The 18,126-nt window shown below is 39.1% G+C and overlaps 1 long non-coding RNA gene across 2 annotated transcripts; it reads left to right on the forward strand.

Moving 5' to 3' along the window:
* Positions 1-5,409: 5,409 nt before the first annotated feature.
* LOC124162529 lies at positions 5,410-8,909 on the forward strand. 2 transcript variants are annotated; one of them, XR_006865606.1, is made up of 4 exons: positions 5,410-5,479; positions 5,619-5,882; positions 5,970-6,114; positions 7,382-8,909. It is a non-coding gene; the product is annotated as an uncharacterized LOC124162529 (long non-coding RNA). The 2 variants fall into 2 exon arrangements; XR_006865605.1 differs by having other exon boundaries at positions 5,413-5,474.
* Positions 8,910-18,126: the final 9,217 nt, after the last annotated feature.

The following is an 18,126-nucleotide window of genomic DNA, read 5'->3' on the forward strand; positions in this document are numbered from 1 at the left end:
TTTTAATTTCTCCTCTCCTCCTCCTGCCTCACACCGTGTCGTATAATACTTCAGTTTTTTTTTTCTCAGGGAGAAATACCCGGCACCTAATCTCCGCGGCTGCGAAGCGCTGAGAAATTGTTTTTTTTCAGATTCTGTTAAAAGAACAAATTTTTTCAACACGCCAGAATTTTCTTTAATTTCACTGAATTCTTCGCGATTTATTTTTGACTCGTGCCATAGTTTGAACATCAATTTTACGCTCGCGTTTTCCATGAAAAATGCAAATAAAAATCATATGCATGTTTTATAACAGAGAAACAAAATACAAATTCAATCAATATTACGTTGAAAAAAAATAAATGTGACCCATGATCATAACATCACAAAGTATTCGAAAGAGCGCTTCAAATGAAAACAAAATCTAATTTTAAATGATCTGAAGAGAAATATTCCGAGTCATTTCAGGGATAAAAGCAAAAATTACAATCACAAATGCAAAAAGAACGAAGGCGAAAAAAGAAGGCGATCTCATATTATGCACCGTTCACGATACTATTGTACTAATTTGTGTAGGCAGGATAAAGTTAAAGTAGCTGTGCGAACCTGAATCGATCATGCAAAATGAGGATCGAAGCGGCAGATTAGTATTCTCTTGTAAATTCTCTTCTAATCCAAAAAAATATTTCTCTTGCAATTTTTTTCTAACGAAAGATTCATAGTAAGCGTTGAAAATGACTACATTTGCCAACTCCTTTATATTCTACCTCGGAAAAACGTTTTTTATATTTCTGGTAGCAAAAATCACAAGTATTTCTGTCATTTTTATTACATTGATTCATTTTTTTAAACAAATCGAGTCGATATATTAATGAAGTTCTCTAAATTAATTCATGAAGGAAACTCCAGAAGGAGACAGTAGTGAGTACCCAGTGTAGGGTGATGCCATCACCAAGCGATGGGTACGTCAGCATTTGACGCTCATATTCTCCGACCCGAATGTCAAGCTTTTATGCATTAGATTCCCCCTTTCGGTATGTTTATCGCTCTATTTTTAAGGAAGGGGGCGTGTCATTTAGGAAAGCTCGCCTATGCCACTTCGAGGAACCCAGCACTGTCTCTTCCATTATCGTCGCAATGCCACCACATCAACCCAAACAAAGAGGTCCCTCCTAAAAACTATCCGCACCCCTCCACTTCCATCACCTCGCCATTTTTTATCACCTCTTTACTATTCATGCGGTTATACATCTCGCTAACCAGCTACCGAGCAAGAGTTCCCACAGGGGAAAAGAAGATAGGGTTCCTACTATCCCTTCCTCACACTCCTATCCGTCCGTAATTTCCTCACTGTCCCGTGTCCCATGCCATCTAACATCAGATCCATCTCTGGTAAGAAAAATGAAAGTTTTCCTTCAAGTCATGGGTTTCCTAGCCATTGTAAAAATCATATACGAGTTATATTCATACGATCTTCTCCTTCAGCACCTTACAATTTTTTAAATAAACACTCGCAATTGTGATTATAGCAAGAGTTTACTTCAATAAATTGGAAAAATTCCACTCTATCACGCTTGGATCGTAGGATTTTATCCTAAGAATTTTTTTATAACTGAAGCAACAAATTGAGTTGCTTCGAATTCAACAAATTCAGTTGCTACCTCTTCTTTCGTGCTAAACTTCAACAGAGAAAACAAGCTTTCGCCTTGATCAAGATTCGAACCCGGATCTCCCGATTTTTTGGTAGAGTGCTTATGCCAGTTAAGCTACCGAGACGTCTCCCCCCTCCGTGGAAGTTAATTAAGAAAAGTAATACTTAGATTTCCTCTTCTTTCGGTCAAAATTTGATTTTCTGAATTTGAATCAAACACATTGAATCTAACATCAACTTCAGGTATGAACATTTCGTATTTAATTATCTCTTCAACGAATCACACAAGCAAGCAATAAATAATTTTAGCATTTGAAATAGGTTACGTCTACCTTGACTAAGAACTATTTTAATGTTCTTTTTTTATCCGTGTCAATATCATTATCATCATTAGCCTTCGATCCCATTTTTTGTTTAACTTATCTCTCCTAACAGCCAAACTTAACGAAATTACGTGTGTCTTGTCTTTTAAATCCTTGATTAATTATCCTACTGGACCCAATCTAGACCTTTCTTTGACATTCTGCGCGTCCACTATGATTCTTTGATAATTTTCTTCAGCAGATCTCACTGCCTTCTTATGTGGACGACTAATTTTGCCCTTACCAAGGAGTGAAATTACGCAAGGAGATACAAATATTATACCATTTTAAATATCCATATAGTACGGTGCCATGCGTGGTGATGAGTGTGAAACGAACGAAAAAAAAGAGATTTTTCATCTCATTTTTTGAAGGAAAACAATTAATCTGCGAAAAGCATATGAGCCCCCTAATAAATTTAGTTTCTTAAATGAATGGTTATGAAGCAAGTTTTCTGATGAACATAAAATAATCGTTCAAGTATTTTTCCGTCATTTTTTTATGAAATACAACTTGCCATCAGAAATCCAGAAAATTAATTTCAATGAAATCATCACGAGTTACGTTATCTTCTTATCCACAGTTATTAGAATAGAAGTGTATATTTTTATGAGAGATTGTTTGGGACATTGAGTCTACTTTTGCGCCCGTTGGAAATCGCTTCTGCGTGCTTCAGCACCCTTTTTAGACACGCCAATTATGACAAGGTCGAAACAGAAGCGCTGGAATGGGAATCTCCATAACCATTTCCTTCCTTTTGAACAAACGCATTGATGAGAGGACGCTTGAGGGCATTCTCACTTCAGTTGAAATTAATCGACTGATCATAGAACTCAAATGTAAAGACGAAACAAAGATCCAATTGGGAGATACCATTAAATTTTCAAAGCGGACCAATACCACATACGATTGAGGTCCGGACGATCATTTTGGCATTTTTTAGTACGACAAAAAATAGGCATCTCAAGCAATATCAAACGCTCCAATTCTCTCTGTTTCGACACTAATTGGTCCGAAAAAAAAAACATCCACTCGCCATTTTTCGTTTCGAATTAAAATTTTCTTAAATCTTTTCTTCACTTTTCCTAAAATTTTATTTTCCTAAAAACCTTCAGTCATTTGTTTTCGCCACTTTTTTTCGGCAATCGTCAATAGGTGAGGTTGATTATGCTGAGGATGAATCGATGCGGAATGTGAAGTTACATGAGTATATTGTGCCGTACCTCATCAGCTGGTTATTCCGTAATTATATTTTCTATTGATCGTATGTCGATGTTGAATCTCATTTAAAGGTCGGTTTACACGATACATTAACCCGTACGAGCTAACATCTCAGAGTACGAACGACTTTTTTGAGGACAAGAACGGAACATGTACGAATGCATGAACCAAATTAGAACAGGTTATATTTCCTAAACATGCATTCGCACAAGTTGGGTAATTACACGGTGCATTTTCGTGTTCATTCACGCATAAACTATTAAGGCCGTTTTACACGGGGCACGTACTTGCACAATCTGACGTATGTACGAAGGCGCAGTCAAAATTGCGTCGTGTAACCCTTCGAGTGCCGGGAAGCGCTGTCGCGCTCCCCCCTCCTATCTCTCGCGAAAAGTGCCAGGAGCGCTATCACGCTTCTCCTGCAATGTCACTCTTAGATGCTGATAATTAACTAATCATACAATTGTCAATATTAATTATATTTTCTCCGAATTATAAAAATTAACTCATGTTACCAAAAAATCGTCAAATAATATAATAAAAAGGTGAAACCACATATAATAAAGATTTCTTAAAGTTTTTTGAACATATACCTTTGTTTTTTTGTTTTGAACATATACCTTGTTTTTTAGACCTAATTTTTTTCCCTAACCTACTGCAAAATCAGCAAAAATGCCTGGGCACTTTTGGCATAGTACCTAGAAAATCGGTTGGCTCTCAAAGGGTTAATGCACATTTACTTATCAACTCTATACACCTCACTTTTTCCCTGGACTGAAGAGGCAGGTACGTGTCCCACGGCCTCCAAACAGTTGCACGAGACAAACGCAAGAATGAATGCACGGAAGGCGGCAGTTTTCTCGTCTTAATAGCGTCGCTCGAAAGCCTTGAGTGAGCGGACGAGGCGACCGTAAAATGGTGCGGGAGCAATCCTACGAGCTCACTGCACCACCCTTCTGCCCCGGCGTTATTACCCTCTTTGTAAAAGAGAAGGAATAAGGGCGGGAGTTGCGATATTTTTTTGGGGGGGTGAAAATGCGGAAAGGGAGAAAAAGGAAGGTCTAATATCAGCGGAATGACTTCTGAGGTTAGGAGGCAGAATTATGAACGTGACAAGTTCAGTTCAAGAGGCTCACAAGAGCCGTGTCCTAACTAAAAAGCATGTATTTGGGCGGCTAAATTTTGGGTAGCCAACCCAAATAGGCAGCACACTCTAGCGCAGGTGTTGGGCGCAGCATCTACTGGGCACGAGATCAATGAAAAACAAGATAAAAATGGAATTATTTGAGCAAATGATGAACGAAACCCTCCACATTCTACATCGAAAACAATATTTATGTTGATAACGCTCTCGTGCAATCTCGTGCAAGTCGTTTCAGAGTTCTTGACGTCGAAGACGAGCAATTTCTCACACTTTTGATTTCTTAGGCAACCTTTCTGTTTTGGTAGTATTGATTTAGGGGATTTTTTTAAATTCGTGGCTATAATTCAATATTCAGTTTTTCACCCCTCCTTTGTAGGTAGTAGCTCATTTTGTTTCGAAAGTAAAAACTATTTCACTCTTTGGCAGCCACGTTACACTTCCTCTGATTTCTTCCAAAAAGTGCTTTCCACGCTCTGAATCATGGGAAAAGGATGAAGCCGTCGATGCCCAAATCTGGCTGCCAAAGAGTGCCCAACGAATTGGGATACCCTTCCCAGATAGACATGGGACTACTACAGTCCGTTCCGTTGAAGCTTGATTTCGGAGGCCACTCAGCTCGCTTTTTTATCGGTTTTCAAAGAGTCATCCCATTGACCGCAGAGTGAACCATTTATTCTAAATTATTGGAATGGCGTATTTGCACTCCCGGAAAATAGTATTGAATAGCCACAAATTTGATGAATAAAATTATCCTATAGGAGCCAACCCTTGCCATTCGTAGAAAGCGTGACTAAGAAAACCGAATTGAAAAATCGCAGTGACGTTATGTCCGTGGAAAATTCTTGTGGTACACGGCTCCTTTATGCCTCACAACCGTCAGAATTAATGAATCTGATAATAGTTCCGGAAAGTTAGGTTAAAGGACCATTCCTTTAGAGAAAAGTATGACCTGGAGTGTAGCGCTTTACGGTACGGTAACGTGGGCACTCAGGAAAGAGGACGAGAGAAGACTGGAGGTGTTCGAGATGTGGGTGTGGAGAAGAATGGGGAAGGTAAGGTCATAGCTGTCCAAGAGGATAGGGCAAACTGGTTCCCTCGGACTGGATACCCTCTATAGGTGCGGTAAGCTGTATTTAAATTTGGTTATTGAATTTTGAATTGTGAAATACGGTAATATCTCTTTATTGTTTTATTTTAAGACGTACTGGTGAATAATATTGCATAAAATGAAGAATTAAAGTTACTATATCGTTTTTTATAGGTGCGGTAAACAAGTAACGACGGGAATGCGCATCGATTCCATGGTTCCTTTCTGAAATACATGATCTTTGATACCAAGTTTTCCGTTGCTTGCGGTTTGAAATCTGTCGTGCCTCATTGCTTTTTTAAAGGCTAAAAGTGTTGAAAATGTGCTTCAAGCTAAATTTAAAGTGAGATAACGCTTGATATTACGTAGCAAATGTGTTGTCAGTGGCTGTCAATGAAAATGCAGTGAAATATTCCGATTTCCGTGACCACTCACCAGGTAAGGTTTTGTTGATTTTGTCAAACATTCATTTGATCTGTCATTTTATGGGGTTTTTGTTGCTAATGTTGCCATTATTTCTTTAAGGGATACTCAACATTGTAATCCGAGGATATCTACCTTGAAGGAAATGGCTATGTTGTTTGTGCGGTTTGACTGCACACACTACTCAGACGGCTACACAGGCTATGAAAGTGGCTGTAAACGCCGTGTACGCGGTCATTTATGTCGTGTAAGTATTTGATATATGTAGTGTTCAATTTCTGGATAAAAAATTGTCTGAAACGTTTTTACCTGCGCGATTGTACGTAGATGTGTGTTTTCTTTTGCTGTTGGATCTAGTTGAGTACCTAACTGCGGTATGTGATTAATGGTCGCTGTGTTATAGTTAATTGACTTGTCAGTTTGAGTTTATTTACCAATGAAATGATAATGTTTAAAGCCTTGAAAATAGCGATAAAATTTCCGGTATTAAAAACTTAAGAGCCATATTAGGTGACGGTCTCAGTACAACTGCATTCTGTGTAAGTGATCGTGACGGTGAATGTTAAGGATATTATTTCCATTGTGCTGGTTTGTATGTATTATGCTAATTTGTTGGCAATTTCGTTTACAGCGAATTGCTAGGACTATTGTTTTTATGCCGATATTCTGCATGACTTCTCTAAATTGAGTGCATACTCAGCTTTATTGAAAGACAAAAACTGTCCCTAGATTGTGATCAATTCCTCCACTGATTATTACTTATCTTATTTGTATTGCATTGATTTGGCAATTTTCAGAAACCATGTTATACCATAAATGCTGATAGCTCTTTAAAAATAAATTTTTGGCCCTCTCCATTTAAATAATAAAGATATGTCAAGGACCAAGTTATAGCATACCCAAATTTGTGCGGGTCAGAAACTAATTTTGTGGTGGCATTGATATGGAATGTCTTGGGCATTCCTTGAATTTGGTATTCAGTATACCGTTTTCTTTTGTGCATGGCTTTCTGCGTGACATCAGAAGAAGTGGTGAGAATTATGTGGCAACCCTAATTTGTTCTTACAAGATGTTGCTAAGCTAAATAATAACTTCATTATTTGTGGAAGACATTTTTTCAGAGAGTAATTTACAAATGAAACCCTCAATGAAATTTTAATGCCGTGCCATCTCTGTTTTTTCTGTTGCCTCTTATAAATCCATTGTTAAAATTTCCTCTGGTGTGAATATGGTTGCTTCTACATCACATGGTAAAGAAGGTGAAAGCTCTTGCATATCACAAGTAACTTTGTATCTACTCATCCACATCGATGCAAATTTATACTGTGCATGAAATTCATAATTAATCATATAGCTTTGCCAGTATTTTTTCTAAGCAAATTATGTCCATGGTATTCTATGAAATGGTTGCATTTCATAACAGAATAATCAGCAAATTGCTATTACATATGCATTCAATGCTTTCATTTTGACCATTATCATCAAATTATAGTTGCCTTTCCCTTTTTTTGCAGCTACCTGTTTGATGCATTTTGGTGACCTCAAGTTAGAATTCTCCTCACAAGGATGGTGGAAGTGTGTTGCTGTTTAACTAAAGGTCATGTAATTATTATTTTATTTTTGCTTACATTTAGATTTTATATCTCTTGTGGCCCTATACCACACGGGAATTTAAATGATTCTCTTATAACTCTGCTGCATCTTGAGTGCATTTTAGTATGTAGTGATATTTATGCAGTATTTCAATCTCTGGTGGCCATAATAATTTAATGTGTATCACCTTCTTGAGGCCATTGGCTTGTTCAAAATTTCTCTCACCTGCATTTTTTGTTTCAATATATTTTTAATTATTTGTTGCTGCAAGATGGATCAGAGACACAACGTGAAGTACACTGTCTGTGCCCAGTTTAATTTTTTATAATAATATTGACAGAGTTTTGGGCCCTGTACGTATATTTACAGGCATATTGGAATTATCATGCAGGAATATTTTTTACACTGTGACAGTACCAATTATCTTAGATAATACTTTAATGTGAATCTTCATTGGTGACTACATATTACAAAAATAATGAAATTACTACTGGTATCCACTTGATTAGGAAACTTACTTGCCCCAACTACCTCCTCGCAGACTGGGTCTTAACAACTATGTACAAATTCATTCCTATTTAGCCTACAAAATTTTCTTCTGGGGAAATGCTAGTGTAGCTAGAGAGTTATGCTAGCGTAGCTGGAGAGTTATGCTAGTGTAGCTAGAGATGAAGCAATTTCTATGTGAAAGGTGGCTGTTAAATCATTGTTAAGGGTTTCAATAAGGACACTCACTCTGCCATGTACTTATTATATTGTCATGAATTTTTTAACGTTTGTCTGTAGTAATCAACATATGCTGATGCCTAATTCCGCTATGCATAGCCATGTGAAATGTGGTAAAGAAAATGTTCATCTGGCTAATCAGCCGCTGAACATAAGCAAGAAAGGTCCTCAATTCAGCCTCAATGACCTACAATAAGATTCCTAATTCAATTAAACATTTAGCCTGCCAAAATATCTTTGAAAATAAATTAAAACATCTGCATATTCATAAATGCTACTACAGCGTCGTTGAGATTTTGCATGATAACTTTTTTGTAATCTGCATTTTACTGCTTGTTTCTTCTTTTGTATGTATTTTTTCTATGATTATGCCCTATGTTATTCATGTTAACCTGCAGGACATTAAACGTTGTTATTATTATCATTTTTTAATAAGGATGGTGGCGCACTTGCCTTTTTTTTAATGCAGATACATTAACGTTGGTAATTTCTTTCAGGGTTTCTTTGTTGGAGTAAATATCAAGGATCATCACTATGGAGAACATTAGTGGCTTTTATTCCTCTAAGCAATGAACAGTGAAATGTATTTTATTGGAATGTGTGATGTATTTTTAATCATCATGGATTCATGTTGACATCTGCTGTGTTTGACTGCAATTGTATTGATTTTGTTGTGTTTACTGCTCATTATTTCGTTAATTAAATCTTTATTAGGAAGTGCAATTTTTTTATTTATTTTCTATCTCCCAGTATACCTAAGCGTGCAACCTGTGATTTATTGCAGCAATTTCACTAATAATCTCCAAGCTTCGCAGTACCCAGAGATTATTTTGGTAAATATTTGATTCTACATAATAATCAGTAATTCTCAGTGAATAAATTCCTATTAGGGTGAGATGTTCCAGTTTCAAGATGCTTCAAACAATAAGTAAGTATATTATGAAGTCCAGTTGTATAATTAGTCTTTTAATTTCAGGGAATGTTTTTTTCTAGGGAGGTTTGGTCTATTGCAATTTAAATTATCACTTTTACATATTTGATATGTTGGTGTTAATTTGAGTTGTAATAAACCAAGACTCCTTGGAAAAAAATATCCCTTTTAAAACTACTGGAATAAATGGAATAGGCAGTGAGGCCGATTTGAATTTCCCGGTGACAACTAACGCCATCTATTGCTGCGTATAAGCACTAGGTCGGCCGGGCCACGAATTTAACACACAGTCGACACTCCTTGGTAAGGTGGTCAGAGAGGAAGAGGAACGACTAAGTGTTGGACATGGTGGGTGATGAGAGAGAGTTTTTAGATAAGATACGGAGGAGACAGAAAGTATGGATGGAGCGAGTACTTTGTGGGGAGGGGATGTTGAAACAATGCGAGAGGAAAGAATGTTGGGTTAACGAGGGAGAGGAAGGAATAGAATAGGATTTTTAAATAGAATGAAAGGGAGTAGGCCTTATTGAAGTAGTTGATGAGGGAAGTGCTTGAAGGAAGGGGAGGCTCCCAGAATACTTCTTAAGAACTCCATGGAAACCTACCTTAATCGGTAGAAAGTTTTAATAGCAACAATCTTCCCTGGGGCCCCTGCTTCCCACACAGCAAATGTCTCCCCCTAGCTGCATTTTTTTAATCCATTCTCCTCCGCGAAACTGGGCTCAACAATGACAATAGACAATGCTAAAGAAATAAAATACCTGTCGGAATTCTCCAATTAGTTCGGCACTAAATTGCTCTCTTCCAGGCTCTGAGCGTCTCCATTAGCGATAGAATTCCTCAAGGTTACCGGTTTCCAGTATTTTATCCATATACGATGAAAGGAAACAAATTTAGAAATATAGTAGAAACATTTTTACCTCTAGCCCCGGTCGGAAATCGGAGAAGTAATTAAAACAGCTCATCCTCTAGGAAAACAACATGAATGTCTAGAAAAGCAGCAACTCTCTTCCTATCATTCATACAAGATTTTGGAATCGCTTTCAGAATTTGGAGGCGCATATAGCCACATGATGATCAAACGTTAAATTCATTCCGTGAGCAGATAAAAAGGGCAAAGAGAACAAACAAACAGTTGAAATTAAAAACATTGTACAGACAACGTGAAAAAATTCAGAAAAACAAGAGATGAAGAAATTCTTCCCAGGTTCCTCACCGGGTCAAATGATCCAAAGAGGGCGTTTCGATGCTAGAATCAGGCATCGTCATCAAGGCAGATAAGCTGATGATGATGTACGAGTCGACTATAGAAACGTAAACGCTTGATTCGAACTTGGTCTATTTATACATATTTCAGCAAGCTCCTTGATCCCACCTGAACCCGAGAGCATAAGAGGAGTTGCAGTAACCCATTATAACCCAATTTTGCTTCTAAATAACATCAAAAGTGTATAAATTTTCATCTCCATTCAGGAAAGATTTAAACTAAGTACATATGCTTTTGTGCTGTAAAGTTTAATGGTAAAATATGTAGCTGCCACAATGATTATGATTGAGTAGAACATCTTTACTTTTTCTTGATGTCTTGAAATTTTTATTTCTTCTAGAAGCAGCTCTGGGTTAGAAAGCGATTCCACACAAAAAGATCGATTTCACAAAGTCACTTTATCACTTGTATTTGAAACTGCTTGCGGTTGTTAGTTTCCTTGCCGGACACACACCAGCGGCCTTCAATGAATCGTTTCTTTAATGTCTCAATCACACCGCTATCCGAATATATAACTGACCATTGCAATGATGATTCTGCCGCATCCCCTTGCTGATGCATAATTCTTAATTGAAGTTACCATGATAAAAAATAAAATTGTGGCTGTGTTTTCTTCTACAAATTGATAAAGTGACAAAGTGAATATATCAGTCATTCTCGAGTAAAACCTTTGGACACACCCAAATAAAAATCCTCTTATTGGCCTACGATAAGGAGATAATAAACCTGAATATTTTGAATTTTCAAGAAGCCGGCACAGTTCGTGGTTGAGCTCTACCCTTACCTATCCAAAATTTGAGGTGGACATTGAAAGTACTGTACACCTTATTTGGGTGCGTAAAAATAAGCCCTTGACGTGAGGTACTTCGCCGTTAACCCTCATTTGAGCATCCAAAAAAGTGCTTCATTTACGTAGACTGAATCTTACCATCGTTTTTTCCATCCTTCTGAATGAGGTCCGACGATTGCTTTTCAGAAACAAATAAATGATCGCTCGACCCATCATTTCTTGAATCATACGGTCATCCCACCACCCCTTTTTCAATCGCTTATCTGTCACCTTCCGCATTTACGGCATTCGTTCAATTAGAAACCAAGCGTGGCGTTCCAATCGCTGTTAGCGGCCGTGCGTTGTGATTGTCCGAGGAACGGTGCCAGCCACGGGAAAAGAAACGTGCCGAGGGATGGAAAAAGGGAAGGGATTTCCATCGCTCGAGCCATCGCGTAAAAATGATCGCGTGAAACGATAATTTACTCCGCCATCATTGGAGCGATCGCTGGAGCTGTCCCTCGGAAGGGATGGGAAAAAATGATCGTGTGATACAGGCTTAAGGTCTGCTCCACACGTGGTTTGGCTGAGAGGGACACTCAGCCGATAAAAAAAGGAGCAACCGACTTCCAGAAGAAGATCGCATGATAATACGGAAGAGACCCGAGAGAAGAGGAAGGGAGGGGGGGGGAAATAAGACCATCCCAGAAAGCGATAAGAACGCCGCGTGGCGGAGGAAGTGGAAACAATGAAAAGAGGGGGAGGGAGAGATTTGTGAGAATCGACTTGAAGGGAGGGGAAGAGAGGTGCGCGCGGGGGTGGAGCCAGGAAATGCAGGCAAAGGGGGAGGGGGTGGGGAGCAGAGGGGAGGATTTTTGGAGGCAAAGGGGGAAAAGGCGGGCGGGGAGGAAATGGCTCGAATTTAGTGGAGGCGCGTTAATATGCGCCTTTCGAGGGTCTGTGGGGAAGTAAAGGACGCTGCTGGTAGGGGTAGGATTCACCAGCGTCTCCGATACAACACTACACCGCTGCAACTTCAGCTATGCCCTAGGGGCTCAACTGTGAAAATTCAGCTCATCTGCATCTCATAATACCGCGCAAACCGCTTCAATAAGCGAGAGGCGGGGGTTTCTAGGACACGATCCGTGAACAAAAAAAGAAAAGGAGTTTCGTGAACTGAGCCCAACCTTAATTAAATTTTTATGTTGACAGTGAGGATTTATCGGGTGTCACACCTAGTAAGGTCCTCCATATCACGTATAAAATCGTTTCAGGCTTAATTTTGTGGAATATTGATATATCCATGATTAAAACACAAATAATGATTTCCACACTAGGCAGTGTGGAAGTTACCATTTGTGTTTTAATCATGAACCTCCATATCACCTTCCGACGTTTTAATGTGCAACTCGCCCATCGTCCTAATGGATTCCTGAATTCTTCGACGTCCTCGGGGATAAATTTGTTCAACTTTGACCTCAAATATATTGTTAACGTGAAGGCACAGGAAAGAAATAACCAGGCAAGTTATTCACAGTTTATTTGAGAATATGTTTGCGAAGTTTCAACATCCTAGCTTTAAAAAATCGTTTTTGAGGTTTTGGCAAGCTTTTTTCGATTCTAGTCCACTGTGCGTCGGAAGGAGTATTGGAGGACCTAACCCGGTGTGAGAAACGAGAAATCTATACTGCCATTATTTTCTGGGAAAAAAAATGTATTGCAAAATTTTATATTGTTCGGGACAAAAACGAATTCCTAAACCAGTGCGTTCGGAAAAATATCTCTCTTGATTTATCGTTTCTGTGTTCGTAGCATTATACTGAGATACTAAGAAGATGGTCTCCGTGTCACTCTGACGCACCTATGACGTGATATTTCTCAATGCTTCTAATCATTGGAAATAGGAAGATTAAAAAATAGCGGCTAATAACTTTTTTCCAAAAAGTCTTTTCTGAGAAGCCCTGCCCTAATGCCTTTATCTGTTTGGCACCACAAACCGCGCACCAAGTAATATTTTTGAAGAAGTTGCTGTTCATGAAAGATGTCAAAAAAAATAGGTAATAGCTGCTTAGGAATAAGAAATTTCTTGATATGTAGTATGCTTTCATAATAACAATGGAAGATATTAAATGGCGTATAATTTCTGGAAGAGCAGTAGAATTAAACTAATGTTAATGAAACGTACTTTAACTGAGGGACACTTAACAGGTAATGAACGCCGTTTTACATAACGCCTCTAGTAGTGTTCTGGTATCTCTCAGACGCGACGCCAGCGTAAACAATGCCATGGTGGAAGAGTTAGGAACTAAAATTGTCGACGGTGATACCCCAACGTAGGATATGCGACCCCAACGGAGCGCAATACGGTACTACGTTGGAAGGGTAAGATTTAGGCTGGAGAAGATGGGGGTATGGAGTCACAGCAGTTGCGGAGAATGTTAGGGATGGGTGCGAAGGAGGGGCACTTGGAAATTAAGGGAGTATTGGGGTTGTTGTCTCGGGAGGGAGGGGTTGGCGAGCGCATTGCACCAGGGTTGCCAATTTGAAGAGACCGTGGATGCTGCGCTCGGAATGCTCCACTGAGCAGAAGGAATCCTATTAGATATCAGGTGGGACGGGCGCCCAGAAACCGCGCTGATGCGGTCAGGTATTTAACAAGGGATGACTAGTTATTATCTGTAACGTCAGACGTTTGTTGTTTCCAAAACCTCTATATTTTCTTAAAGATACAGCTTTCTTCTTTGCCCCACTCCTTTGAGCAATCTTCCCTTTCTTTTTTCACTTCAACAATTTTCTCCTTCCATCAACAACCCCCTAACAATGCGCATGAATTGCCATGAGAAAAAAATCCCCTGAACCGGGAATCGAACCACGGACCTCCGGTTTTCCGGGCCACTGCGCAGACCACTACGGTAACCTGGTTCCCGATTTCCCATAGCTATTGTACCGAGGCTCATGGAACTAGATGTTAGGCCCTCACGGTCCATTAAGGATAGTAAAGGGAGAGAGATTTTCTTATGGCTTTTCTCATATATATGTTTCACCGCCGTTCACACGGCAGACTTTGAAATATTACTCCCTAGCAATATTAAATATCAGTATTCATTAAACATCAATGGCATTTTAATACCAAACATTGTTTTTCCAAGCGATAAAAGTGAATCACTGAACCTAAAGGTTGCACATGCTTATCAGTGATTCGTTTGTATCTCTTTACGACAACAATACTGTGTACCTCCCTAGCATTAATTTTCTACATTTATCTCCAAAAATGTAAAAAAAAATGCACTAATACCCCTCGGCTTCTAGTGTTCTAATTAATCATATGACCCTAAATTAACTTCCTTCCTTCGATGTTACCAGTATAGATCCAATCGTCGTTGGCGATAAATCGTGTGAGCCACGCCCCCTACTTCGTAGTAATAGTTGGTAACACAGTACTATCCCGCAAGCCGCTCTAAAATGCGTGTAGCAAGCTGATCACAAAAGGATATTAAACATTATTCAGTGCTCGAATCTCTCGCCAGAATAGATTTAAAAATAACTAAAACAACACCCGACTCAGAGACTTACTTGGCCTACAAGAATGAAAATGAGGAAAAATTATACAACGTTAGGACGACAGATTCATTAACACGTATTTGCTAACCTCAACCCTGATCAGATAATGTACGATTAGGAAGCACTTTTTCCAGGTAAAACTAAAATGAATTATTTTTTTCTCGCGAACAAGAAAGTATGAAGGGTTGACTTTGTTTCAGTTTGAGAGAAATAATGAATGGATTCCTTCGAAGGAGAGTCCAACAGGCAAAAAAACTTGAGCAACTAATAAAAGTCAAGGGCTTGGAATGAAAATTTAACGCATTGCTTAACATCTCTGCCATAAAACTCAATATGAGGCGGGCCTCCTTAAAAATGCGCGCGGCTCCAAATTTTCTCGGAATTGGTTGATTTCTCGAGAGAAACTTACGAAAGGAAAACATAACGCCATCCAAAAGAGCCGGCAACTTTACAGCATGAAAAAATATTGAACAGAAGGACGGTCCATTTTAATTTTGGAAAACTATTCAAGGATCTCAGAGGGGCATTATAAATCATCCAAATACTTGATTCGATTCGTGCGAATTACAAGAAAGGCCCGTTTGTAAAAAGAATATTCGCGAGCGCCTTCAAAAGCAATTTTAATTCATCGAGGTAGTACATGTTTACTTACTCGTACACCAGAATTAAGTACACAAAAGTATATCGCTGCAAATACCCTCACATATTAAGGTAAAATCAAAGAAAATGACGAGATGAGTCTGTGTGCAACAGAAATTTAATATGAATATCCATTCCACACAAGATGAAAAAATCAAGGATTGCAACTGATTTCTTTCTTTACTCATATTTTACCACAATCGAATACAATGTGAACAATCTTCGTTGTAAACATTAAACGACAGATCAATTTTTTCGCTGGCCAACTATGTCAGATGGCGAAAGGTGATTAATGTGTCTTCATCATTCAGTTTTGATCATTCCGTAACGAACCCCCAAATTTATCACCACTCAATGTAAATCCAAGGATTAAAGTTCCTGGCTACGGCCTAGTCGGACAGCAATGTTCATAATACCATCATCAATCGAATGAACTAAGAAAAGATCGATCAATGTGCAGTATTCGAGTAACTTATTTCGTAATAGAACCACTGAGAGCGTCCAAGTCTATCAAGAGATACCGATACCGAGCGAGAATAGGATTTAGTGGAGTAACTAGGAATATGCATTGCAGGTTTGTGAGGGGGGTAGTGGGGGCTACCCCCCGCGAAACGGGAATTTCAAGAAAAGTTTTGAAAATAACATGCCTGAAAATGCATTTTACATCATTTTGGCACATAAAATTTAACTTTTAGCAGATGCAGTTATTATATATCTAATCCAGACAAGATTTTCATACATTTTTTTTGATTTCTCAGAGGCTTTGGGGGGGGATACATCTGCTAATTCCCCCCATAGTTACGCCACTGATACGTTTCCTCTCTATGTTTCAAGCTAGAGTCCCTCAGGGTCAGACAATCCCCTCGAATGATTTGTTTAGGTGGGACGCGAGGAGAGGGGCGTCGGCGAAGCCCATTGAGCTGCCGAGGAGAGCGGAGAGAGATTGGGTCGGATGACTCAACGCCCATAAAGCAGACACCACCCCTTTCGCTCTCAACTTCCCCCTTTCCCTGCCCTCCTCCTGACGCACCCTCCCACGCTGTCTTCTTCGGAACGTGCACCATCTTCTTCAAGCCTCCCGCGTAGAATTGCGTGGCTCGAAACATCAGACACCATGAACTAAGTTCATCTACATCTACGAAGCAAAGGCGCACCCAGGAATTAAGGCGCAAATAATGCCGAAGGGTATGGAATACCCGCCAGGATAAGCGGGAGGTGCGAGGACCCGCCTCCAGAAACTTTTAAAGATAAATGGTTCAAAATGGTGAGTTTTACGGATATGTGAATAGGTTGATGCTTTGTTTGTTTGTGAGTCATCCGTCCCCCTAATATTAGTTACAAAATTTGTCATATTAAAACATTTTTTTGCATAACATATCTGAGCTTTGGGGGGGGAAATATCCCCCAAAACCCCTGCTGCGCCACTGCTACGAAGTACCGTGCAAACCATCACCAGGGTGTGATAGTATCAAGGAAACCGTCTTGAACCACAGTAATAACGAAACAAATTACGTCACGGCAAATACAATGTTTTTCGTAAGAAATAATAATTATAATTTTTAAAATTAGAATATCAATTTAAATTGCTCTTTTTTAGAGAACAAACAGAGTAACGAATTTCTAAGACACCTGCTCTCACGATTCATGAAATAAAATGCGGTAAATATGATTTTGTGGAACTCTCCATTGCGAAGATTCCTTAGGAGAAATGATTAATCCGTCCAGACTTGTACTAACCGAATCAGGGCCTTCCGACTACATCTTCATCTACGAGGCCCCGTACATGCCACCAGCAGGGTGTGTAGCACGGGGTGATTCCACACCAGGTATGCACCACTCATCCTAGTCTTAATCAGAAACGCGCTCGCTTGCCGGACACAGTCCAAGCACACAAGACACAATGCTGCGGTCAGACCAGAAACTAAGAAAGTGCTAAGGACACGAACATCCTACCATGCAAATAAAATAGGAAAACACGATATCTTAAATCTATCTGTCCTGTAGTCCACTTCAAAGTAGTGTCATTAAATGGCAAATTAATCCCTTCAGTACCCAAAAACTCATACAGAATACGTGAATATGTCTCACTGAATCCACTGATCGTCCATTGCATCGTCCTTCCAACATCTAAAATACTATTTTCATGTCGGAGAATACTTGATATGATCTTGAAGCAAAATATGGGAAGCCAACTCTTTTTCTCACAAAAGCAATCTATTAAATGAACTTTGGCTGATTAATTTCAAAAAGGGAATCAAACACGTAGCCAGCTAGGGAGCTGAAAGGTGCCTGATAATATACCCAAAATATTTACAGCATTCTTTGAAGTATTGAGAGCAACCGGCGTAACACAACGCCATTTACCAATGGTATATTTTTATAAAAATCTGTTTACTTTATTAATACATACTTCTACCATTTTGCAAGAATTTATTTCTCAATGAAGAGGCCTTTTAACTAGAATCCTTTACAGTGCAGGGGAAAACGAATTCCTATACTTATGCCTTTCGTTAAAAGCACGCTAATGCCGACGCTGGGTTTCTCTCCACCCTTCCTTACCTTCCCTTCCCTCACGGCGCAAATGACCTCAGCTGTTGGCGGCCTCCTCCAAATACCATACCATTCTATACTTATCCGTTTGGCAAAATATCCGTCTTATTTTGTCGTTCATGCCGGATTTAGAGACAAATATAATTCATAAACCATGAATTTCTCACTAGCGCATTTCTTAATTTAATTACACTATAAAACACCCTGATTCCGCCGAAAACCA

Source organism: Ischnura elegans, chromosome 7, assembly GCF_921293095.1.
Source record: "Ischnura elegans chromosome 7, ioIscEleg1.1, whole genome shotgun sequence".
Classification (NCBI taxonomy): Eukaryota; Metazoa; Arthropoda; class Insecta; order Odonata; family Coenagrionidae; genus Ischnura; species Ischnura elegans.